Raw genomic sequence first — 27,353 nt, forward strand, 5'->3', positions numbered from 1 at the left:
ACCTCCAGAGAACAAGTTATCTATCCTGTCTGAAGTGTCTGTGCCAATGTCTATTGACAGAACTGTTTAAGTGCTTCCTTGACTTTACAAGGCACCCAAAATTTTACACAGTTAACATTCTCATGCAGGAGCTAGTTAGGAAAGTAGGAATGATTTTTCTGGGTTTTTTTCCCAATCCTTTAGGTTTTTCATAACTCTCCATTAAAGAAAAAACATAGCCAATAAAACTGAATTGTGTAAGAGCACTGTGTGATGCAAAAAATGTCTTTTGAAATTGCAGGGGTCATCTGAGTGCTTCGTACCAGCTTTCAGAGGAGGACTTAATATGTACCCATCACAGTACTTGTATGCTTATACTTTGCTGTAGCCATTTTTGAACCATCCTTGAGTGTCTGTGCCAGCTCCATAGTTATTCATAATCAGAACAGACACTCTCGTAGCAGTTGACAGCAAAGGAGAATTAAAATATATGAGGGGAGATTTTTCTTTCATTACTATAGGTTAGGTGCAAAGAATAAAAATACTTTATCCATTGAAGTCTGTAAAAGTTATTAAAAAGGATAAACCTCACTGACTTTACTAGTTTCTTAGAAGAGAACTGATTTATTTTCTTAGAAAGTACCCATAGTTTAAAACAAAATAAAGTTAAAATCCAAACATCTCATTATAGATGCAATTATATTTCAATTACCTCCTGGGGATTACACTGAAAAGAATATTTTGATCCCACTGCCTTTGCCTCCAAAAGAAACAGAGTAAGACAGTTTGTGGCATTTGCTGTGCAAATGAAAAGCACAAATGAATTTTTTATTCAAAACCAGCTATTCTTGCTTTTTGCTATTTAAAGATTTCTTTTGCTTTTTTCCCCCCTTTTGTCATTATTTCTATAACTGAAGTCCCATCTGAGCCATTTTTTCCCCACTTGCTTTGAACTTCATACTGAGTTCATCTCCCCTTTTAGCAGTATTGTGTTTCTAAGTCACTCCAGGTGAGATTCTTGCCCCAAAATCTTTACCTGTGTAGCAATTAATGGTCCCAAAGCAGAGTCTACTTCAGCACTCTATGTTGATGGAAGAGAAGATTATTAACAACTTTCACAATTTTCTTCCTATTTAAGTATTTGCTGGGGACAGGGATAGCCTGGATAATCTCCAGAGAAGGAGACCCCACAACCTCTCAGGGAAGCCTGCTCCAATGCTCCATCATCCTCCCCATAAAGAAAAGTGTCTTCTCGTGCTGAGGTGGAACCTCTTGTGCTGTAGCTTGTACCCATTTTTCCTTGTTGTGTCACTGGACATCAACAAAAAGAGACTGTCATCTTCATCTTGACACCCACCACTCAGATATTTGTAGAGGTTGATAAGATCCCCTCTCAGCCTTTTCTTCTCAAGACTAAACATCCCCAGTTCTCTGTCTTTCTTTACAGGAGAAATGTTCAAGTCCCCCAGTCATCCCTGGGGCTCTCTATTGGATTCTCTCCAGCAGATCCCCGTCTCCCTTGAATTTGGGAGCCCAAAACTGGACACAGTATTCCAGGTGTGGCCTCACCAGGGTGGACTAAAGGGGGAGGTGAACCTCCCTAGACCTACTCGACACATTTTTCTTAATGAACTCTTCTTGGCCACAAGGGCACATTGCTGTACTGAAAGAAGCCCTTCTTATCTTTTACTTCCCTAGACAGGCTTGGTTCCAAGAGAGCCTTGTTGCATCTTGACATGCTTTGACAGTATTTCTATAATCCTCTCAATTGCCCAGACCCTTTTCCACTTGCTGTAGACTTCCCTCTTCCATCTGAATTTTTCTAGCAGTTCCTTGCTTATCCATGCAGGTCTCCTGCCCCCTCTATTAGATTTTTTTTTCCAAGGGTATACATTTTTCTTGAGCTTGGAGGAGGTGGTGTTTGAATATTAACCAACTCTCTTGGAGCCCCTTCACATCTAGAGTCTTAGCTCCTGGGACAATTTTAAGTGGTTCTTCAAATAGGAGAAAATTAGCCCTCCTAAAGTCTAGGGTAGAATTTTTACTGTTTGCCCTGATTCTTTCCTTGACAATACTAAACTATCATTTCATGGTCACTACAGCCAAGGCTGCCTCTTACCTTAACATCCTTCACCAGACCTTCTTTGTTTGTTAATACAAGGTCTAGCATCAGTCCTCTCCTCATTGGTTCTTCAACCACCTGCATCAGAAAGTTGTCATCAATGTACTGCAGGTGCTTTCTGAACTGAGTATGCCTGGCTGTGTGATCTTCCCAACTAGTATCTGGGTGATTGATGTCACCCATGAGCACAAGGGTATGGGATCTTGGGGCTACTTGCAGCTGCCTATAAAAGGCATCGACAGCTCCCTCTTGGTTTGGTGGTCTGTAGTAGACACACACAACTGTGTCCCCCATGTTTGGATGTCCTTTAACAATAAGCTTTCAACATTTTCTTCACCCTGTACTGGGTTAAACACAACGCATTCTAGCTGATTACTCAGAGAGCAACTCCCTCCTGTCTTGTGAGTCTGTCCTTCCTAAAAGGTACAGAGTAATCCATGACAACATTCCAGTCACAGGTACTATCCCACCATGTCGCTGTAACTGTGACAAGATTGTAGCCCTTCGTCCACACCCAGATTTATAGTTTATTGCTGTTTATTCCCCATGCTTCTCTCCTTGGTATACAGACACTTCACAGACTTAATGGAGTAAGGAGGTGACCTTGGAGAAGAGTAGGAGGAACTACCCTATTCATATCTGCTTCGTTTGTGATAGGTCTAGTCTATTTTCCCACTGGCTACAATGGCACACACATGACCATGTTGGACCCTGGACCCTAAGAACTTCAGTTTAAAGCCACCTCAGTCCTTTTTTGTACTCACTGTAGAGGCTTATGCTTATCCAAGTGTTCTTCATCTGCTTTCATTCTGCCTGAGATGAGAGAACAGAGTGGGCATTTTTGTTATTTGCATCTACTACACACCTGCACTTTAGGGTAAGACGAGTCAGACTTAGGAGTGCATCTCTCTGCTGATTCCAAAGGGAGTCTAGGATTATGACTTCAACATATACATTTAAGTGATTTGAATCCTCTTCTGATGGTGTTTGGCCCATACGTTGCATGGACTAAGGGAAATTTGCACTCAGAAGCATTTCAGAAAGGAAAAGCCATCTTGAGATGCTGCCCTGGGATCTGAAGAGTAAGGAGACATGTGGCATAGAGTCAAAAAGACCTAGGAAGCTATGCGGATTTTATTATAAAAACACAGGTCGATCCCAACACTTACTAAACTCTCTTCCCTTGAAAAAAATCTGGTGGGTAGCCTTGGCATAAAACATCATGATTTACTAAGCCAATACACAGTAGGAGGTTTAGTTTCTCACAAATCAAAGTGTCAGGGGGATAAAACCAAAGGTATCCCCCAACTTAGGTGAGCATTTCAAACTCCTCCTGGACAGAGGTGTATGTGGAGGGAATCTTATTGAAAGTGCATATGCCTCCTTCTCTTCTCAAAATGAAAAGTGCATATAGTTTGAAAATTCTACTCCTACTGATTCTGAGCAACAAAAAATGTATTCTTCAGTGAACTAAATACAGTAAAAAAAAAAAAATTGTTTAACCCTAGCTTAAAGCCTCAGATACCCCAATTTCCCCACAGGATATGAATTCCCATCAAGGACTGCTAGAAAAAGGAACCAGTTCTTTACAGCTCTATATTTGTGTTCACTTGGTTTTTTTTTTAAGTCATTATCTTTCAGATCTCTTGATAGAGAACATATATTTTACAATATGAGATGATAGTGATTCTTATAATTAAGAATATCAAAGAACCCCAGTGGGAGACTTCTTGTTTTGATCATTTGCAGTCTTCTGAAAGTTTCATTTGCTACCCTGCTTTTTTTTCCCCAGAAATTATTATTTTGAGAAAGCTTGAGAAAAGGGATCTCCACCATTTGTGGCACTAAAGTTATGGGGAAAAAAAATAATTTTACTCGTTTCGCAATGTTTCTGAACCATTGTGTGCAAACACAGTTGTATATAGAGAGCAAAGTTGTTCAGTGTTCTGGTATAATTAACTACTATGATGATAACTGAAATTCATAAATAAAGAACATTTTCAAAGATATGAGAGATATTCAAAGATGTGTGATAGATTCTGATCTGTAAAAAAACCCAATACTTACTCATGTATACTATTAAAATCTTCCTGACTGGTGTTTCTTGGCAACAACAGATGGATATAGAGAAGAATCAGCAAGTAGAATAGCTCACTGAAGTTACTTGCTGAGAATATTTGAATTCAGCTGGGTTAAAATGCAGTTAATATTTTACTTACAAAACAAATACTCAAATTAAGTCAGAAAATGAAAGGACAGGGTGCACATGTGATTAGAAGCTGTGACAATTAGTAGCCTTGATAATTAGGAGCCACCTGGCCCGATGAGGAAGCACGGTAAAGAACTGCTGAATGGGATGAGTGGATATGTCTGAAGAAGCTGCTGCTGAGGACATGGTGCTACCTAGTGTCAAGGACTCAGTTAAAGACTTGCTGCACCTTAGTCATTACTAAAGAGCTTGTATTCCGGAGAGGTGCTTTGGTTTCTTGGGGTTTTTTTTATAGACTCTGAAACTGCAAGCTGAGAGGGTGTGGAGGCTGCTTCATAGTAAGCACACATACTGAGGTGGAGGGCAGAGCTAAAATTGCTTTGAGCTGTGGTTACACAAAGCAGCAGGAATCTGATAGCCTCTGCTCTTGGTATCAGAAGTGTCCTCACTTCAAGCAGCCTCCTCAAAGCTTCATAGAACCAGATGATGGAGCTGCTGAATTACTGGGTTTCAACAGCCCTCAGTGAGATGAAGTGGAGGAGGGGAGCAGTTAATTTAATACCTAACTTTATTAGCAGCACTGAATGAGGACTAAAGTGAGTACTCTTTGTTATTATTATGGTAGCTTTCCATAGTTTATTCTTTTTTTTTTTTCAAATATTTTCTTAGTTTCTTGCACTTGATGCTTGTGAGTAAGAATAGCTGTAAGGGAAGCCAAGCCTTGGAACTCATCCATCAAGGGTATTCCCACTGCAGCCTCCCCCTTCACTTAGTTTCCAAGGGTTTTGCCAGGTCTCAAGATGATTCCTTCAGAGAGACAGTTAAATCCAGCTCCTTTCCTTCTAACAGACTTGGCAGAAGGATTCCAGCCAGAACCATTAAATGTAAAAGCACCAGGCATGCAGTGCTCAGAGCAGGGAGAAAGCTGTAAAAGAGCACTAATGAAAAGCACACCAGGAACTTTTTTGTAAATGAACAAAACCAAACAACTCATAAAAAGGCCTGCTAGGAGATTTCCACATAGAACTGCAGCTGAGATACCATTGTCATTACTGACTGATATCAGCAAAAATAAGAAAGCAAGGGAAATCTCCTTCTGAACACAGAAAAATATTCAGTCAGTAGCCTTAATATCAAGTTTATGTACATGGATACTTAGACATACTAAGCATTATTAGTTACCAAAACTTAAACTTCCATTTATACAAATAATCAAAACACCAGGAATTCCCTGCAAAAGTTTCTATTCTCTATGGAGAATATTGCCCCTTGTGACAATACCCACAGTTTGTCAACCAGAATTCGTTTCACATTATGACATCCTTTTCAAGCCCATTATAAGTTCACCTTGGCTTTTTTTTTTTTTTTGGTGTGGTTTTTTTTTTTTTTTGTTGTTGTTGCTGGTGGTGTTTTTTAATAACTATATAAAATAAATAATGTATATGTATGAAAATTATGTGCTTCCATTTAAAAAAAAAACACAAAAAAAAAACCATGAAAAAATGCTGAACCTGGCAAACAGAAGAAATTTCAAATATGAATCCCATTGATCTAATTTGCAATTGACTTTAATGGAATCAATTTGATTTACAAGAGTATCAGGGATAATTTCAGGCCTTTCAAAGTCAAATCACTGTCACCAGCTTAGGGAGAGTGTGAATGTAATTTTAAGCCTCCTTTATCTGACAGGATGGTGTAGTGTCCTAGATTTGGTGTCTTATTTGCTACTAGAAAAGAGCATTCAGCTCACGCATTCAACTTCTAAAAGTCCACATTGAGCTTCTTCCTGCTGTTAGCATGTAATCAATATAAATCATTACTCTGGAGTTTCCCACTGGGTGGTGTTTATTGCTTTTACTATCTAAAACATTTCCAGGATTGGCAGGCAGGAAGCTGCTTGTAGCTTCAGGGCTCCCACAAGTCAGTCAGATGCTAAATAAAGCCAGTTTGCAGGAACTTTTTCAATAGTGTCTCCTTTTTTTGGAGTCTCAATGATCTGACTATCAATGAGGAATTTATTTTTATCCAGGAAGCTCCTCTCAAATAAGTGATCCAATTGAGTAGTTTTACTTTGAATTTTAGCATTACAGAAGGCAGATTTCTAATACTTCTCCCTTTCTGATTTTTCCCCCCTTTTCTCATTAGTCTTATAATGATTTTCCTATTGCCTGTCACCTAACAGAATTCAATCTGATTGCTGCTGACTTAAAAGGTGTCTGAATGATGTCTATAAGCCTTGCTGCATAGAGCTGTCCTTACTGACTTCAGTGAGGCTTCACATGCTGAAGCAGTGATGTACCTGCAGTAGAACTCAGGCTCTTGGGTTAAGCTCAGAGAGTACACTTACTATACCTCATTAAAGCAGGCCAGGGAGCAAATTTCAGCACTGGATCCCTGCCTGTCCTCAGTGTTGTTTAGCTCACTCAATTTTGAACTGCTCAAATTGGCTTAATTCAAAAGTCCCAAGATTGTCTGGTTAGTGAGAGAAGTTGTGGATGCCTCATCCTTGGAATGGGAGTCCAATTGGAGGAGGCTTTGAGAAATGTGATCTAGTGGGAAGTGTCCCTGTCCATGGAAAGGGGATTGGAACTGTATGGTATCTAATGTCCCTTCCAATCCAACCCATTATATGAAAATCAGTACTACTCTACATTAAAGCTAGAGTCTGATGAGAATAGAAATAGCCATAGCCATGGGCAATGCCTGAGGCCAGATGGATGTCTCCAAATGGGAACTGTGCTTATCAACATGTTGAGCAGTAAGGTAACTCTGTTACATGTTGAGTAAAACGGACTCCTACCTCTTGAAAGGAGAAGAAGACTGCAGTGAACCCTTTGCAAACAAATCCTTTCACAATTTAGAACCATACATGCTCTTCCAAGTCTTTTTTTCTACTTTGGAAGAATAAATAGTGATTTATTTTTCTGACAGGCAAGGTAGGGGCTGACATCCCTCATATTCACTCATCTTCAAGTAGCCTGTGGCCTGGTGGCCAGAGCACTGTGCTTTCCAGTGAGCTAAAGGAACTGAAATAGATTTTTCAAAGCCTGGGGGTTGCTTTGTCACATGAAGGACAGCACCAAAGCAATATATTTAAAGAAAGCAGCTGGTGATGCCTGCCTCCATTCAAGTGATATAGAGGATAATTTTCTGGAAAAAGTCAAGGAAAGGAAGTTGGAAGAGTTGGAAGCAGCAGCAGTAAATGTTATCAAACAGTGAGGGAAATTGTCATCTTTATCAAACCTGCTGAAAACCAGGACTCCTTCGGCAAAAACATCTTATGAACGACTCCTATGTGGACTTTATGAAGATCCTGCTTTCTTGTTTCTTTGTGGAAAAAAAAAAACAAAAACTTGTAAGGCCTTCACTGTAACAGAATCCAATCCACTACTGGTTTTAAATAGAAACCGTTTCTAAAATAAGCTATAGAAGATAGATCATACTTAAGAAGCATCCTTCCATTCTTTGATCTACAAATTCAGAAGTAGATGGCAAGTAGTGTCTCCATTTTAGTCTAGGTTTATCTTGAAGTATTTTACATACTTTTCATACTGTTTATGTTTCCTCTGGTAAGCCTTGGACTTTTTTTACCAGAAATACAATTTTGTCTATATCCTCAGAACAGCATTTAATATAAAAGTTCACTTTGTACACTTGTAAAATAAATTAAAGAAAAAAGCCTCTGCTGTCTGCATGCTTTAGTCAGTTCAAGTTTAGGTGCACCATTGAGATTCCCACTTCGGAATGTAGCTGTTTATCTTGATTTGAGCTGGAACAGCTCTGGATGGAGGACGAATGTGTTTTGCCCCAAAGGAGTAAAATAAAAACACTTGTAGAGAGTTGGAAGTTAAATAGAAGTAATATTTACAAAAGTAAATATAGTACAAAAGGCACTTAGGTAAAAGGAGATTATATCTATATCTATATCTATATATCTAATCTATATCTATATCTATATCTATATCTGTATCTATATCTATATCTATATCTATATCTATATCTATTTCTATATCTATATCTATATCTATATCTCTATATCTATATCTATATCTATATCTATATCTATATCTATATCTATATCTATATCTATATCATCTATATCTATATATATATCTGTATCTGTATATCTATATCTATATCTGTATCATCTATATCTATCTATATATCTGTATCTATATCTATATCTGTATCTGTATCTATATCTGTATCTATATATCTATATCTGTATCTATATCTATATCTGTATCTATATATCTATATCTATATCTGTGTCTATATATCTATATCTATATCTGTATCTATATCTATATCTGTATCTATATATCTATATCTATATCATCTATATCTGTATCATCTATATCTATATCTATATCTATATCTATATCTATATCTATATCTATATCTATATCTATATCTATATCAGACTCAGCCCTGGCCATCCCCACCAGTGAGGCCCCAGACTAGGTCTCTGCTAGGCCCTGAACTAGGTTTCAATAGCACAGCAGAAATATCTTCCAGTCAGCCAAACCTCTCCCACACTGCAACCAAAAGCAAAAGCCACACATCCAGAGAGAGAGGGAGAGGACCAGAAGGTCTACTGCTGATATAGGGAGATGCAGGAAAGGGCATGGAATAAAAACGTTACAATATCCTGTGCCTCCCTCTTGAGGCAGACTTTTCCACCCCCTTGAGAGGTCTGCGCTATGGTTATACCAATTAACCCTTAACTTCCCTTAACCTGCATCAGGAGTGTAGCTGTTTCTATGCTTTATTATGGACAATAGAAAGAGACAAGCACTTAGGAAAAATGGAGCTCATTTAAGAGCTGAACAGCTCTCTTAAGAAGGCTACTTTGCACCATGATGACTAGAAGAGGACCTTGGCGATGGCGTGTGAGTTCCAGATAGATATCCAAGTCCACAAAATCTATGAATCACAATGAAATGTAACTTGTTTCATCTTATTTAGGGAAGATTATGGGAGACAGAATGCCACTGCAATCAGTGTCACTTCAAATATTCACATGAAAGATGGGTGTGATTACTCATACTTCTACATTATACTACTCTGCAAGTTGCTCTTACTTGAAATTGAATATTATGAATTTGCAGTATAACTGCTTATAACAAAGAACGAACTGTATTCTTTAATCCCTAAAAAAGCTGAATTATTACAATACTTAATACTGCCACTGCTGAATTTAATATGAAAAACAATGCCTCTATCTGAGGCACAAACAAAAGATCATTAAATACTGTGACTCTATCACAACACCACAGTTTTTGGAAAAACTGTGGGTTGCCATAACAGTTTTAAAGGCTGAAGCTTTACATAATGTTGAGGAATGTACAAGATGTACAAAAACCATACCCTAAAATAATTACTAAATCATAAGCATTTTTACTGGGTCATTGCCAGTTGAAGCGTGAAAATAATGTCAAGAATTTTACTTAATGATGGAGACTCTTATTAAAGCAGATTCTTTTGTGATCTCTGTTCCTTTCTGTAGTTAGGTCTTATTTAATTTGTTGCCAAGTCATTAGGTAATGAAGGACATACTTTGCATAAAGAAATGTTTGTGGGTGGATTGTGTTATTTTATATTCTTCTGCAGAACCATAATATGTTTCTGATTGACTTCAGCAGAAGTGTAATGAGATTAATGTCCAGTGAGTTACAGAAATGCAAAATAATTTCCAAGCACCAGAAAATGAAGATGAGGAGACCAGGAGAAAAGGATCAGCTAAAGTCAGTGTCACTTCTTGTAGTTAGTCAGAAATCTGAAAAGTCTTCTAATTTACTCCATCAGTCCATGTCCAGCTGCCTTAACAACAAAAACATTCTCTTCATTAACAAACCTAGGGAAATTGATAAAGGCTGTCAGACATATACTGATTTTTTCCAAAAACTAATATAATTTCCCTGAGTGAAAAAAAACTCTAAACAGAACTATCTTCACATTTTCTGAACTGATGCAAAGAGGATACTAATCCTCAAAAAATGTTTCTGAAGTTTTGCTAAGCAAGGTCCTGTATAAGTGATGATCTTATATATAAGACTAAACAACTGGGTACTAGAAACAGATGAAAAGTTAATCTAAAGCCGTAGAGGTGGTTTGACTAATCACATAGATGTGTTGGCAATTCAGAGACCTTATTTAAAAGCAGAGAAAGACTCCTTCAGAGGATGACTCAGATATGAAGTTATCTGGCTTAGACAAGCTCTGTGTTTGCCCCTACCTCTCTTTCAGTTGTGTAGGACTCTCTTAGGCTCATCTATCTTCCAAGACTCTGTGATTCTCATGAGATCTCTGCTTGATGCAATTTTATTTGCAATACATTATATGACATCCTTATCAGTGGATGTTAGTATTTGCTAGCCAGGCACTGCTGCCTTACTTAATGTGGAAGGAGCTTATCACTCCCACTGAAGACGACGATGTTCCAGACTAGAAGATAACAATATTTCTCAAAGAGTGATCCAGGGCATAAAAGGAATATTTCATATGATGTCACATGTCTTATCAGTTCAATTCAGTGCTGGACTGAGACTAAATGAAAATGGATCTAACCACTGGATTTCATGCTATAAAACCGGTATCTCTAGAAAATGCTCTAGTTCACACTGTAACTTCAACACCTTTCCTGCAGAGCAACACTCTGGAGGTAGCCTCTCTGCTACCCAAGTCATTCTTTACTTCCACGCAACCGTCAGGAATCCATTTCGTGCTCTGCCCTTTCTGAGTTTCCCAACAAATGTCCAGACTAGAAGAATCTTAGTAAAACATATTTGTTAACCATTAGAGTTTTAGCCCTTAGGGAAATATAAGACAGTTAGAGGACAGGGATGTTGGGTTTTTTTTAAATAGCATAGCTCTACATTTCAAATCTTTCTGAATCTCAAGCCATCCTCTCTGTGAGTCTGACATTTGGCCAGACCACGCTGAATTTGATCAGTTTTCATCCTTTCTCTATGTCACACTTTTCTGACCCTCTGTCGTGCTGTCTTCTTGCTAATGAGTCAGCTGCAACTTATGTTGGTCTTTGACCCTTGGGGCACATCTTGCAACACAATTTCATCATTTATGTGGATGAGCAAAAAAATGGCAATCAGTCAGTAACCAGCTTATGACAGTTTCTCATTCAAAATTTAACAGAGGTGGTCCCACACTCTTACTACCAGATCCACCTCTGGAACTGAATATGTTGTTAGGGTTATTTGTTCCAAAATTAAGCACAACCTCTATAAGATCAGAATGCATCCTCCTCAATTGCAAGTGTCAGAAATTTACTTGCATTGGACATCTGTGACAACCTTCCATAATTTATTTCCTTCAAAAATCCCGTTCTGTTCTTTGATTTAATAAAGTCCTCAAAGTCAGCTACACTGGTTTTGATTGTTATTGCAAGAAAAGGCCAACCATAATAATTTATTTTTTCTGAATTCATCAAACTTAGTTTAGGAATTTTTGTATTTTTGTAAGCTTTACCTTTTAGCTAAAATTGCTAAAGAACGATAGAACAATCATTGCATCGCTTCTTATTTTTTCAGTATATATTGATCTTTCCAACGCTATCTCCTTACAAAAATGCTTTTATACAATAAAATATTCTATAAGAATGGTTCTACTACTTTATCTCAATTAAGCCCTGTATATGAATGATTATTGTGCTAACAAAGCAGGAATAGTAGCTATTTTAAGCGTGATGCACACTGAGAAGGTATAAATAATATTGCACATTGTATGTATTTACACATCCTCAACCAAAACTGGGAAAACTCTGTTTTCTATTTTCATTGTGCATGTAAACACATTGATCACACTAATAAATAATCTGTGTAAAATCAAAAACAAATTTCCCTATCATCATGTCATTCTACAGCCAAATTTCTTATGATTATAAAACTGTTATTACATATTCCTCCTACAGTCCAAAAACACCTACATGCAGATGAAAATGAAACTCCCGCTGAATTGTTTCCCACATATCCTCTGTCTATTCCTCATGTTTATGAATGTCCATGACTTCCAGAAAGAAATCCTCCTTTTTAATTCTTACTTTCATGCAATTCTTTCATAGTGCTGGTTCAACTACATTTTTCTTCAGCAAGCATAGGCTGGGAAAGGGATTGAGAAGGACATGATGCACAGGGAGTTTTTGGTGCTCCTCCAGAGACTGTCTTTATGTCTTTAGAATAGTTCCAAAATGTGCAGTCATATAAAAGGAGAAACACTGAAATTATTTCATATTACTGACATTCAGATTCAGAACTCAGTTATAAAAATGGGACTTGAGCTGTAATTGGTCTAAGTTGTTTGAAAATATACTTATTATCCTCATAAATTAGTTACAGTCCCTGCCTGATAGAAAAGAGAGTTTTCCAGTCATCCTTTCTTCTGTTTCCCACTTCCCAACTGACCTGACCAAGTGCTGTACTTGCCTTATACCCTTGAAGGATTTTTCTGAAAAGAAAAAATTCTTCAACTAAACAAATAAATTATCGTCCCAAATTCTTGTGCCGCTGTACTGGCAAATAGCAACAGTGTACATCTGGAATTTACATAAAAGTTCAAAGTGGCAGACAGTCAGGCTGCAGGAAAAAGAGAATCTGTCCAAACTCAAAGTCAGTTTATGGCCTGAGATAAATATGTATTTGTATGATGATTTCCACAAGCATTGTACGTTAGTATACCTGAGGACAGAACATGACCCTGAATTTTAAGTAGTACTCAACTGTGTTCTTCTTGAACATTTTCTTGTGCTGTGTCATCTTATGTTTGCTTAGCTTATCCCTGAAAAACAATTGTGTTTTATTTGGCAGAATAATGCAGTGTTAAGTTTGCCAGCAGAACTGACTGGTAATTCAGCGTAGTTTTGAAATTTTCAGCACAGAGCGAGTTTCAGCACAGAGCGAGTTTCTGCTCGCTCTCTCTCTCAACTGCTCACCTGTATGGACCCATATAGTTGTAGAAGCAATTTAGGGAAGCATTGCTTCAGGACAGCTGTGTGCTTCACAGTGGACAACTGGGCACAACAGTTCATTCCTCTCTGACTCCAGGCCTTAAAAAGAAGAAGAAAAGTGTTGTGGGGAGTACTGGTCCAGCCCTTTCACATGAAGGGTGTAAGGAAGGTAGGCATGATAGAGATAGATTATGTCTTTTATGACTTTTAATCAGAAAAAATCCTTTCAGATATTCCTCCCAGTTGCCTAAAATCATCATCATACTAGCTTCTCCTTATGACCAACATGAATAAACAATCATAAACCTTGCCACTATACCACCACAGCTCATAACTAATGCTCCCATAACAGTGGCATGAAAATTGCTGCCTCGTACATTCGCACTTCCTGCAGTGTAATCTATTGATCTAATGTACCAGATGTCCACATGTAAACCATACAGCTGAAATTAAGTGCCACTGAACATCAGAAAGAACACACACAGTCAATGGATTGAGGATCAAAATAACCTGTTAACCGAGGGGAAGACATTTCTCACCATATGGCTTCTCTGATGCTAATCTTCCTGTTCTCATCACCAAGGGAGACATCTCTCCTGTTTGCAAAATGCCTTGAAAAGATGGTCTTGAGAACTAATGTTACTAACTCTACTCAAAACTATAAATCATAGGTTTGACAGAAATACAATCTATTTTTCTCCTATACCATTTCTTCACATATTACCATTTTTAACGAGTAGTAAATTAATATCTTATCTTTCCCCCACGGGCTAAAACCACTTTATCACATCCTTCTATGAAAATTTATTGTTTTGCTCAGAATAATAGTTCTTAGCTTGTGCTTAGTGTAAGACTTTTGTATCTCTTTCATATTTTTAAAAGGGTTTATGTGTCTGTGATGGTTTAAAACTGTCTTTTTAGTTTTTGTTCACAAAGTTCAAGCAGAGAAAATGAAAGAATGTAAATAAGTCACTATTGGGTGTAAGAAAGCAAAATAATGATTATTCTAAACACTTCCATTGGACAGATAGAAATGTTTAACAGCCACTATTCAAAACAAGGTTGGGGAGTTGGGCAGTCTGCAGCTTGCTGGGCTTCTGTCTGGCTGCTGTTTCTTCTTTTCTGGCTGAAGATAACACACGGACCTTGACGACCTAAGTCTAACAGCCTCTCTGCTTCTTGACTCTCTGCCTTCTGCCAGTGGGGTCTGGGGGGAGGAGGCCCCTGGGAGAGGCCCCTTGGGGCAAGCAAAGAGGGCTTGGTTTTCTATTGATTGTACATATTTGTAAATGTTATGAACGGTGTATATTTGTACATATTCATTACATTTCATCATAGATTGTAGATTTGGTTGTAAATACAGCTTTCATTTGCTTCCAGACTGAGCTAGCCTGGTTATTGTTGGTGGGGGGGGGGATTTCAGCTCTCACACTGTTAGAAGTGTGTGAAGGTCTGTCTGTTTTTCCAGCTCTATAAGTCAGAACTTCTACCTACAAACTTTGATTCATTCACACAAGAAATCATGAACCCAAAAAAGCAATATTCCATGTAAGTATGGTCTGGGGACATGCAAACCTTCCTTCTCTTTGAATCTCTCTCTTTTTTTTTTTTCACATGGGTGTGCCATTACACAGTGCTTGGCTGGTTTTGGTTTTTAAAATATACGATTTTAGCCAACATTACAACCTGCTTCAGCACATGGCTGCACGTATTCTTAGCAGAATTCTCTATTTCAATGAAAATTTCCATTTATGCTAAATTGTGTGCAGTGAGCAAGACACTTTTATGTCAGGGTCTTGGGAGCACAGAGCAAACAGCGTTTCCCAACTACGCGTTCTGAAGTGCTGGTAATATCAGGACATTGTGAAAGAGGATGCACAGATCCTGTCTAGAGTACACCCTCATTAATCAGAAATATTTTTTTTAGCTTCAGTGATCTTGCCTAACTGAGACCCAGCAGGCCTAACAGTTGAGTCCCATATGCCAGTAAGACTGTTTTGATTTTCACAACTTCATTAGCAATGCTGATATCAATGCTAATTAACCAGTAATTTTACAAAGGAAATATTATAAACCTCACAGAATCACAGAATGCTAGGGGCTGGAAGACACCTCGAAACATCATCTAGTCCACCCCTCTGCCAGAACAGGATCACCTATACCAGATCACACAGGAACTCATCCAGGTGGATTTTGAATATCTCCAAAGAGGGATTCTCCACAACTCCTCTGGGCAGCCTGTTCCAGTATTCCATCACCCTCACAGTGAAAAAATTTTTCCTCATAGAATCATAGAGCCATAGAATTGTTAGGGTTGGAAGGGACCTCAGGGATCATCTAGTTCCAATCCCTCTGCAATGGGCAGGGACACCTCACACTAGATCAGGTGGCTCAGAGCCACACCCAGCCTGACCTTAAACACCTCCAGGGATGGGGCTTCTACCACCTCTTTAGGCAACCTATTCCAGTGTCTCACCACCCTCACAGTGAAGAATTTCTTCCTAACATCCAATCTGAATCTACCCATTTCTACTTTTGTTCCATTCCCCCTAGTCCTGTCACTACCTGACACCCTAAAAAGTCCCTCCCCAGCTTTCTTGTAGACCCCTTTAAGATATCAGAAGGCCACAAGAAGGTCTCCTCGGAGCCTTCTCTTCTCCAGACTGAATAGTCCCAACTCTCTCAGTCTGTCTTCATAGAAGTGCTCCAGCCCTCTGATCATCCTCTGGGTCCTTCTCTGGACATGTTCCAGCACATCCATATTCTTCTTGTAATAGGAGCTCCAGAACTGGATGCAGTACTCCAGGTGGGGTCTCACCAGAGCAGAGTAGAGGAGGAGAATCACCTCCCTTGACCTGCTGGCTATGCTTCTCTTGATGCAGCTCAGGATGTGATTGGCTTTCTGGGCTGCAAGTGCACACTGGTGCCTCATGTTGAGCTTCTCATCCACCAGCACCCCCAAGTCCCTTTCTTCAGGGCTGCTCTTAAGCCAGTTACTGCCCAGCTTATATCGGTGCTTGGGGTTGCCCCAACTCAGATGCAGGACCTTTCACTTGGTCTTGTTGAACCTCATGAGGTTGGCTTGTGCCCACCTCTCCAGCCTGTCAAGGTCCCTCTGGATGCCATCCCTTCCCTCCAGCATGTCTGCTGCACCACACAGCTTGGTGTCATCAGCAGACTTGCTGAGGGTGCACTCAATGCCACTGTCCATGTCACCAACAAAGATGTTAAACAAGACTGGTCCCAGTACTGATCCCTGAGAGACTCCACTTGTCACTGGCCTCCCCTTGGACATGGACCAATTGACAGCTACTCTTTGGGTGTGGCAATCAAGCCAGTTCTTTAGCCACTGAATGGTCCATCCATCAAAACCAGACTTTACCAGTTTGGAGACCAGGATGTGGTGCCGGACAGTGTTGAAGGCTTTGTTCAGGTCCATGTAAATGACATCAGTTGCTTGGCCTCAACTTCCACCCATTGTCCCTTGTCCTGTCATTGGGCATCACCAAGAAGAGCCTGGCTCCATCCTCTTGGCACTCACCCTTCACGTATTTATAACCATTAATGGGTCACCCCCTAGTCTCCTCTTCTCCAAGCTAAAGAGCCCCAGCTCCCTCAGACTCTCCTTATAAGGACGATGTTCTACTCCCTTAATCATTTTTGTAGCTCTGTGCTGGATTCTTTCAAGCAGATCCCTGTCCTTCCTGAACTGAAGGGCCCAGAACTAGTCACAGTACCCCAGATGCAGCCTCACCAGTGCAGAGTAGAGAGGGAGGAGAATCTCTCTCAACATATGAACCACTCCTCTTCTAATACACCCCAGGATGGCATTGGCCTTCTTGGCCACAAGAGTACATTGTTAGCTCATGGTTAACCTCCCATCCACTAGGACTCTCAGGTCCTTTTCCCCTTCCCTGCTCTCCAGTAAGTCAGTCCCTGACCTGTACTGGTACATGGGGTTGCTCTTTCCCAGATGCAAGACTCTACACTTGCCCTTGTTGAATTTCATTCAATTTCTTCCTGCCCAGCTCTTCAGCCTGTCCAAGTCCCACTGAATGGCAGCACAACCCTCTGGTGTGTCAGCCACTCCATCCAGTTTGGTGTCATCAGCAAACTTGCTAACAGTGCTCTCTGTGCCCTCATCCAGGTAGTTGATTAATATATTGAACAGTACTGGCCCCAGTACTGACCCCTGAGGGACTCCACTAGATACAGGCCTCCAACTAGACTCCATCCCACTGACCACAACTCTCTGACTTCTTCCCTTCAGCCAGTTCACATCCACCTCACTACCTGATCATCCAGACAACACTTCCTTAGTTTAGCTGCAAAGATGATGTGGGAGACAGTGTCAAATACTCTACTGAAATCAAGATAAACCACATCCACTGCTCTACCATCATCTCTCCACCTGGTTATGTCCTCATAAAAGGCTATCAGGTTGTTCATGACTTCCCTTTGGTAAAACCATGTTGACTGCTCCTAATGACCCTCTTGTCTTTGATACGCCTAAGGACAGTACCAAGGATGAGTTGCTCCACTGCCTTTCCAGGGATGGAGGTGAGGCTGACCTGCATCCTCCTTCTTACCCTTTTTGAAGACTGGAGTGACCTTTGCCTTCCTCCAGTCCCCAGGCACCTCTTCTGTCCACCATGACCTACCAAAGATGATGGGGAGTGGTCTGGCAATGACCTCCACCAGCTCCCTCAGCACCTATGGGTGCATCCCATCAGGACCCATGGATTTATGGATGACCAGATTACTTAACTCATCTCTAACCCAGTCCTCACCAATGCAGTCCTGACCAACCAGGGACCAAGCCCTCCTTTGTTGTGTCTTCCTCTGGGGCCTCACGGCTCTGGGGCTACTGAGGACAGTCTCCAGCAGTATAAAATGAAGGCATTTAGTAACTCCACCTTCTTTGTATCCTCTGTCACCAAGGCATCCATCTCGTTCAGCAATGGGCCTACATTGCCTCTAGTGTTAGTTTTTCTTGCAGTGTATTTGTAGAAGGCCTTTCTATTGTCCCTGACCTCCCTTGCAAGTTTGAATTCCAAGGAGGCCTTAGCCTTCCTAGTTGCCTCCTTACACCCTATGACAACAACTCTTATACTCCTCTCAAGTGACCAGCCCCTCCTTCCATGACCTGTAGACTCTCTTCTTCCACTTGAGTTTGCTCAGCATTTCCCTACTTAAACATGCAGGTCTCCTGGCCCCCTTCCTCAATTTCCTACTTGTTGGGATGCTATGGTCTTGAGCTTGGATTACCTCAGTAATAAACTATACAGAGCATATGGATGTAGAGTACTATGGCAACAGGTTTAGTTGCAGTTGCATCCCAAAACAAGTCAGAGGGGAATTGACCTAAGATTACACTAGCAGAAGGAAGAACTTGAAAACACACACTATGATAACAACATTTTTACAGTTTTAAGGTTAGTGTGAGGTTAGCTTAGCCTTCAGCATGGTTTTCCTTACCCTTTCACTCACTGGTTTAAGACGGACTTTTTCCCCCAGTGAGTACCATGCTCTCACCCATCCCAACTGCCTGGTCCAAATTTCATCTTTCTAACCAAGTTGAAACTCTTACCCCTACAATCTATCTACCTAACTTTTCTAAGCCTTATTCTTGTCCTTACAGAATTTGAGCCCTGTAAATATTTACAACACTAGAGTGAGAGAACCTCAAACACTTGTTTTCATTTCTTGATCCTTCTTCTGTTCATATCAATCCATAAAAAATATGAGTCACAGCAGTACTAAGATAAAGGATGATGTCTCCTTCATTCTCCATCAGGATTTTAGTTCTTAAGGTCTTTGCCTTAACAGTCTCTGCCTGTAACAGGCTGCAGCAAACATTCACTGTACCAGACTTCTACTGTGATTGGAAATTAGTTTCTTAAAAATGTTTATCTGAAATCTTCTTTACATCTATGTGCCTGAAAATCTCCAATTATTTTTATTTTCCTCCTTTTTCAAGGCAATATCAATTTAAAGTCAGTTCTGTTGAAATAACAGACAACATTTTGACCACAGAGACTATTCTCTTGAAAATGTCAAACTTCTGCTCCAAAACATGGTGGTGTTAGATCAATGAAGACATCTTCCAAATGTTAGGCTATCACCAAGTATTCTTCTGTTTGTTCTTTTCTAGATCTAAATCACTGTGTGGCAACTGTCACCAATAAAGTGAAAGAAGAGTCTGTCAGCTGTAAGCTTGATGCATCTGGCTGTCTGTGTGCTTATGGTGGTATCACAGCATTTTGGAGAGCTACTGCAACACCCTGTAATAGAAGGCTGTCTGCTTCTCTGAGTGCAATGTAATAAAGCAGCATACAGAAGGAAATATTAGACAGCTATTCTCCATGGGCCAGTTTGCCCCATAGCTACATTATGGTAAATTAGAAATAACTCCACAAACCTCTGTAGAGCTATTCCAGACTTCTGTTTGCAGAGCCAGAAGTGGAATCTAGCTCTTTTTGTCCCATGCTGTCATGGGGGGCAGGGAGGGTTTATAGCCAGCTACTGAAATAGTGACCTAGGGCAGGAGATTCTGGGGGAGAAAAAAAAAAAAAAAACAACAAAAACCCCCCACTGTTAAAGCATATTTATTCTCACAATAGTTTTGACAGCCAAAGGTAAACTACAATGGAGCAGTGAGGATATACTGGCCACTTTTCAACTCTTTGCTAGCTTGGGATATATGTGACCTTTCTTCATGCATTTAATATGAAGGTTAGGCAGTGATCTCCCTGTTGGTATCTACCTTGCCACTGTGCAAACTCTGCATTTTCAGGGTGTAGCATGGCCTCTTTCCCTCTTTTTCCCCTGAATTACCTACAGGAAAGTGAGAAAAGAAAAACAAAAGGTCCCAATAAAGAGGATAGCCCTTTCCAGTTCTTCCCTGCTCAGACATGAGCTCAGTTGTTCTGCCCTTTCCAGAGAGCCAATGCACTGCACAGATCCTCTTCCAAAGGGCTTGTAAGCTTACCATGGTCCCATACACTGGAAATCTATTATTTGAGAAATCTGCCCTCTGTTCTAATGTGACAAATCTCAGAAGAAAAGACAACTTCTAAATGTTTTGTGAAATTACTATTGATTTTATCTAAACTGAAAAGCACTGGAAATTAGTTTGAGGACAGATTATAGTGTGCTTAAAAAAAAAAAAAAAGAAAGAAAAAAAGCCTATTTTCTGCTTCAGAATTACTGCACTGCAACAGTAACTAGGTAACTCTAGTGCATGCCTTATTACATTATATCCCAGCAATCATTCTAATAGCTATCACAGGTGTACCACAGTCATTGAGATTCTTTATTTCCAGGACAAAAAAAAAAAAAAAAAAAAAAAAACAAAACCAAAACAAACTAACAAAACCCAGTTATTTTTCCATCAAGATTTTACTTTTTTTTTCCCCAAATACATGTAGTAGGTGAACATAACTTAGATTGTGCACAGTGACAAGCAGCAGATAATTGAGTGTCTGTGGGTGAGTGGGTGACTATCTGAAACTGAACTTTTGAACCCATAAGTACACGTGAGCCTGCTGCCTGCTATCTGCAGCTGGTATGGGTTGGCTGTAAAGTCTGATTACATGGACACAAAATTACTATGGCATATCCCATTTCCTCCAATTAATACAAAAGATGTGAAAGACATCCAGCAGTTAGGAGCTGATTGTGTTTGCTTCTGCACATTGACTCTTTAGATTGGGAAATCCGGGGCAGAAGGATGCAGATAGAAAGCAGTGAACATCCTGACTGGAGAAAAGAGCCTGGAAGCGGAGAAAGACTGTGGAGATCAGAGCACTGCCTGGAGACAAGTGCTGGGAGACAATCAGAGGTCTTGGCTGCTAACATCTGTGACTGGTACATGTGAGTTGTGGCACAGCATCACCTGACAGGGCTTTCTGTCTGCTCTTCCCCATAATCCAAGAGGAAGCATTTAATGATCTGCTAGCCACCTGCACACTCACAAGTTTATGTGACCAGATGGTATCCACCTGAGATTACTGAGGGAACTTGCCAAGCCACTCTCCATTAGTTATCAGTAACCTGGTTAACAGGGAAGACTCCAGATGAGTGGAACCTTGCCAATGTGATGGCCATCCACAAGAAGGGCTGGAAGGAGGATCTTAGGAACTACAGGCATGTCAGTCTGACCTCAGTACTGGGGAAGATTATGGAGCAGATCGTCATACAGCATGTGCAGAACAACCAAGGAAATAGGCCCAGCCATCATGGCTTCACGAAAGGCATGTTCTGCTTTACGAACCTGATCTCCTTCTATCACCAGGTGACCTACCTGTTGGATGAGGCGAAGGCTAAGAGTCTTGTCTACCTGGACTTAAGTAAAGCCTTTGACACTGTTTCTACACTATTCTCCTAGAGAAACTGGTGGCTCATGGCTTGGACAGGTGTAGCCATTGCTGGGTGAAAAAATGGATGGACAGCCAGGCCCAGAGAATGGTGTTCTATGATTCTGTTCTATGATTCCCTCCTTGGCCTCTCTGCTGGAAGAGACATTGAAATGTAGGAAGCATAGTGCTGATGAGGAGGGAGAGAATGATTGTGTGAGAAAAGCAAGCAAACTAAAAGCTTTAATCTCACTGGCTTTTAAATAAATGTCAATAACCAGATCCATTGCAGGTTGTTGTTTACTTCATCTCGCCTGTGACAGTGTAAGACATGATTTGGACAACTGTATTATTAGATTCCTACCAAACTGCATACCCACATACGCAAAATGCAGTGTATGTATATATTCATAGCAGAAGAGCATGCTACTTGTGCAACAATCAATGACTCACCAGCAAAGTAGTCATCTAAATTTAGTCCTGTGCCCTATTGAGGAGTTACTCTGACAATTTACCATGGTGACGCTACCCTTATGAGCTTATTATCACTCTGTTCATATCCTCCCTCTTACTGTTGCTGGAAAATGGGCAGAAATACACTAGTATTGTTCTTTTGTTGTTGTCAGTTGTTTCTCCTTCAAATTCTAATTTCTAAACTGTACAGAAAGAACTGAGGGACAGAAAATGCACAAAGATCACTTAATCTTGTTAAACATGACAACAAATCACATTTGCATCAGTGGTGCAACAAAAAAAAAAGATGTACCCCAATACAAACTCCTGTAAATCCACCACCCAATTATTTTCAAACACAGTAAATCAAATTTAATGCCACTATATCTATACATAAAAGAACAGACCAGCTGAGAAAACAAAGAAATTCTACAGATTTATGTGAGTTGTATTTGAACCCAGTTTTGTTTATAATGAAGTTGTACTTGTTTGCTTGGGGGTTTAAGATATTTTTTAAAAGGAGCTCAAAACACAAGTTATTAATAAGTATTTTCATGTAATTAGACTGTTGAAGACTTTCAGTAGGAATTCTGGTAGCTCGTTTAAGTACTCAAAGAGGCATTTAAACAGTACTGGGCAAAACACTTTAGAAAAGTCTTCATGACATTAGTCATATTAGTAAGCAACTGAAAATGGCTGATGCCTTTCTTCATAATTTTTTCACAAAAATATGGGCTGTAATTAAACATGGCTATTTTCTCATAAGGAAGGGACAAATATCCACTAATATCAGCACTGCCTATTGAATTTCCTTCTACAAGTATGGCATGATAGGGCCAGCAGAAACAATTCTAAAATAAACAAAGACAAACATGCTGGGCCCCATCCTATTCAATATCTTTATTGATGATCTGGATGAGGGAATTGAGTCCATCATCAGTAAGTTTGCAGATGACACCAAGTTAGGAGCAGGTGTTGCCCTGTTGGAGTGTAGGAGGGCCCTGCAGAGGGACGTGGACAGGCTGGATGGGTGGGCAGAGGCCAATGGGATGAGATTTAACAAGGCTAAGTGCAGGGTTCTACACTTTGGCCACAACAACCCCAAGCAGCACTACAGGCTGGGGACAGAGTGGTTGGAGAGCAGCCAGGCAGAAAGGGACCTGGGGGTGCCGGTTGATAGTAGGCTGAACGTGAGCCAGCAGTGTGCCCAGGTGGCCAAGAAGGCCAATGGCATCCTGGCCTGCATCAGGAATAGTGTGGCCAGCAGGACAAGGGAGGTTATTCTTCCCCTGTACTCAGCACTGGTCAGGCCACGTCTTGAGTACTGTGTCCAGTTCTGGGCTCCTCAATTCAAGAGAGATGTTGAGGTACTGGAACGTGTCCAGAGAAGGGCAACGAAGCTGGTGAGGAGTCTGGAACACAAACCCTATGAGGAGAGGCTGAGGGAGCTGGGGTTGTTTAGCCTGGAGAAGAGGAGGCTCAGGGGAGACCTCAATGCTGTCTGCAGCTACCTGAAGGGAGGTTGTAGGCAGGTGGGGGTTGGTCTCTTCTCCCAGGCAACCAGCAGCAGAACGAGGGGACACAGTCTCAAGTTGTGCCAGGGGAGGTATAGGCTGGATGTTAGGAGGAAGTTCTTCACAGAGAGAGTGATTTGCCATTGGAATGTGCTGCCCAGGGAGGTGGTGGAGACATCATCCTTGGACATGTTCAAGAGGAGACTGGATGAGGCACTTAGTGCCATGGTCTAGTTGATTGCTTAGGGCTGGGTAATAGGTCGGTCTGGATGATCTTGGAGGTCTCTTCCAACCTGGTTGATTCTATGATTCTATGATTCTGTGAAATGAGGTCACAACATTGAACCGATGTCAGATGCCATTTCCACACCTCATCTGCTCTCCTAGCAAAATGCTACTGCATTTCTTTAAATAAGTAGCTACCTAATGGCTGTTATCCCTTTTTCTATCAGCTGCTGGGCAAGCATATATTTTAGCTCCATCAGGATAATCTGGTGTTCCTCTGAAAGAGGCCTTGACGTCTGCCAAGATTTTCCCGAGATGTTTTCAGCTCTTTCTGAATCCAGTTGTGCAAATCTTTGGCAGTGGTAAAACATTTCTTGCGGATATGGATTGTAAAGCCACTTTCTGCTTCACCTCTAACTCTCTCCTTTTAAATTCTCTTTTGTGCTTTGACTATACATAAGCCTTGCATAACTATTTCAGGATTAGTTCTTAGCTGTTCAAGCAACTTGACAGAGCCAGGCACTGAAATATTTGTCCCTTTGCCCTGTTTCTTGAAAACACATCTCCAAGAACATCCTTTCTAGTAATAGCAGGTTTTCTTCCTCTGACTACATAGTTAACCTTACATTATGCTTATTTCTTTGTAAGAGATACTTGAACCATTCTAGACATTTTGCAGTTTATATAAATAAAATAAGCCTATGCATCTTAAGGATACAGACAGCACCAGTGGATGAATCTTTTTCATTTCCACACAAATCATCTTACTGTTTCTAAGTAGTCCCAAAAGCTGATTGAAATATGCCAAAGTACTTGCTGGTTACAAAAACCATCTCTCCACATGGATATATGGACAAACAAAAAAATAAAAGCAGCAGTGTTCACAGGTGCAAAGTGTAAAATTGTAAGTTCCAGTACTGTACAATCCCAGTGCAAGATCCTTTCTTAAAGGAGGCAACAGTATTTCAGCTATAGTATAAAGGAAGCTAAAATTTGTAGGTAGGGCAGTTCTGTGAAATCCAGAGCACTGGATTTCAAAGATGCTAGAGAGGTTAGAGCTCTTTTTCCCCCCTTAGCAGAAAAATCTTTTACTGACAACCTCTGATAAATTAAATTAATATAAACTGAATTGGTTAGAGAGTGATGAATCAAGTCATGAAGGACAGACACGTAATGGAAAAGCATAGGATAATTGGAAGACTGCAGACATACAAGGGAAGCAGGATGAGAGGGAAGGTATTAACCATGTCAGACAATGTTCGAGGACATTTCTTGGTGGAGAGGTTGGGAGGGGGGAAAAGTTAACAGCAGCAGGCTGAATCCAGCAAGCTGAGTACTTAGAGCCTGCAGTCCTTTGGGAAAAAAAGAGATGAGTCCTGCCACAAGACTTTTGGACCATAAGCAATAGTAACACACTTAGTTAATTCCCAAGATTTAACATTGCAGGTGACTTTTGTCCAGCAACAAATTTGATCCTGTCGAGGAGAAGTCCTGTACACATGGCACTTGTATGTGCTGCTTGGTTGCACAACTGCTGCTCCAGCTGCCCCACACCAACCAATTTCCTTCCCTATCACCATTCTGCCTGTCTCCTAACCTGTGAGATCTCATGTTGCAGCTATTGAGCCACATGATTTCTGCAGATTCTATGGCTAGTCAGCCCCACTGCTATACCTAGAGAGCAGAGCTGGTTCTGCATGCACTTCACTTTGATTAAGTAGTATTATGATGGTCTCTTTATCTTTGCTTTGCATTTCATTAGAAAGATCTGTGCCTTTATGTTTCTAAGAGCAGTATTTGCTTACAGCTGAATTGGATGAAGGCAGCTAGTGTGGAGCACATCAGAGCAAAGGGTTTTTCTTGTGTTTCCTTAGCACTGGGTTGCTGTACGTGAAAAAAATCAATTCTTACATAATTTTCAATTTTCTAATTTCTCAGTACGGATCAAGAGCTGAGCTGTAAGGGATGACATTCTGTTAGATGCAATGAAAACAACCTAATAGCCAGTTTTGGTCTCAATAGCTGCGTGACTCATGCAAGACAGGCAAAAAATGAGGAAAAGCATTAAGATGTACACCTCATCTCAATGTAACAGTACTTTAAAAAAAAAAAAAGAGAAGAGAATATTCACATTTCTGCTCTAAAACTTTCTAACTAGTCTTCTAGGATTCCTTCTAGAAGCTGAGGGAGAAAAACAGAGAGTTCCAGAGCTATTCAGAGCACTTAAATTTTGTGTTGTAGGAATCTGTATCTCATTAGTGATTATACCTGGAACCTCATAGAACCAGCTAGCTAAAATATGAACCTCAGCTTGTGCAATAGAGATATTTCCCCCTCACCACACTATGGGGTTTTTTTGTTTGGTTGGTTTTTTTTTCATTTAAATTTTTTAGTGAAAAAGCTGTGGGAATGCTTTATTCCAGAATTTCAAAATTCTTGGCCTTTGTAGTCATCTCCATGGGTAAGCAGACTTGAAAAGTGACTTCCTCAAAGATCATATAAAAATAATCCATATATGGAATAGGTATGTTAGCATCATGTATACCCCCTCCTTGCTTACATATAACAACTTGTAGCCCTCATTTTGGTTTGGATCTCTGGATGTTGTAGAAGCAGAAGCAGGAAGGCAGCACTTGATGAAGACAAACAGGAAGCAAGAAGTGAATTTGTCTTCCAGATGTGCATGGTCTAGAACTGCTGCTTTCTTTTTTACTATCTGCTGTCTTCTTTTCTGCATCCTTTTTCTAAAATGCAATTGCCTGGCAGCTGCCTTTTACCACCTGTTTATTAGATTTCTGGCATGTATGATTGTTAAAATGTATAAATCATCTGGGACCAGCTAACCTTCCACGAACACTGTGGTCACTTTTTGTTTTGAGTGACAATAGCTGCAATTATTTTGTGCACTGTTTTTTGTTTGTTTCCCCCCTTCTAGGTAGTTTTCAAACATCAGGGAGCTGGTGAGCATAACATTGTAGCTTTTTGCCTGTGAAGAAGTATAAGCAGGGTATGTCGAGCATAGCTCTACATTGTCCTCAGAGCAAGCTATGAATAGCTTGCTAAAACAGAATATCTCACTTAGAAAACAATCCAGAATAAAGGAATAGAAATAAAAGTGGAGACAGGCAATGTCATGACATTTCTGAGGAGTTTAGACTTTTACTTAGTGAGGCTAAAATTATCTGCTGCTAAATTTGACCCTGAAGTCACAAGTGATCTGTGTAGGCATATTGGTCAGAACAATTTCCACGGGGGTGCTGTACTCATATCATGCAACAAGACCTGAAGGATGTCTTCCTTTTAATATCAAACTGCTGTGGTGTTTATTAAATTATTTGGGTTTATTCTGTAGGATGCTGCTGTATGAAAGAAACCAATTGAATCACTATTTTAAATCATGCTTTTCCAGTGATATGCTTTGTCTCACAGCTTCCCACTGCTGCCTGAGGACAGGAAGTCTTTGTACTAGCAAACTGGGATTGACTTGTTCCAAGAGTTACTGAACACTTGCATTCAGTAGCAGTGCCTGATT

This window comes from Indicator indicator, chromosome 1 (assembly GCF_027791375.1).
Source record: "Indicator indicator isolate 239-I01 chromosome 1, UM_Iind_1.1, whole genome shotgun sequence".
In the NCBI taxonomy this organism is placed as follows: domain Eukaryota; kingdom Metazoa; phylum Chordata; class Aves; order Piciformes; family Indicatoridae; genus Indicator; species Indicator indicator.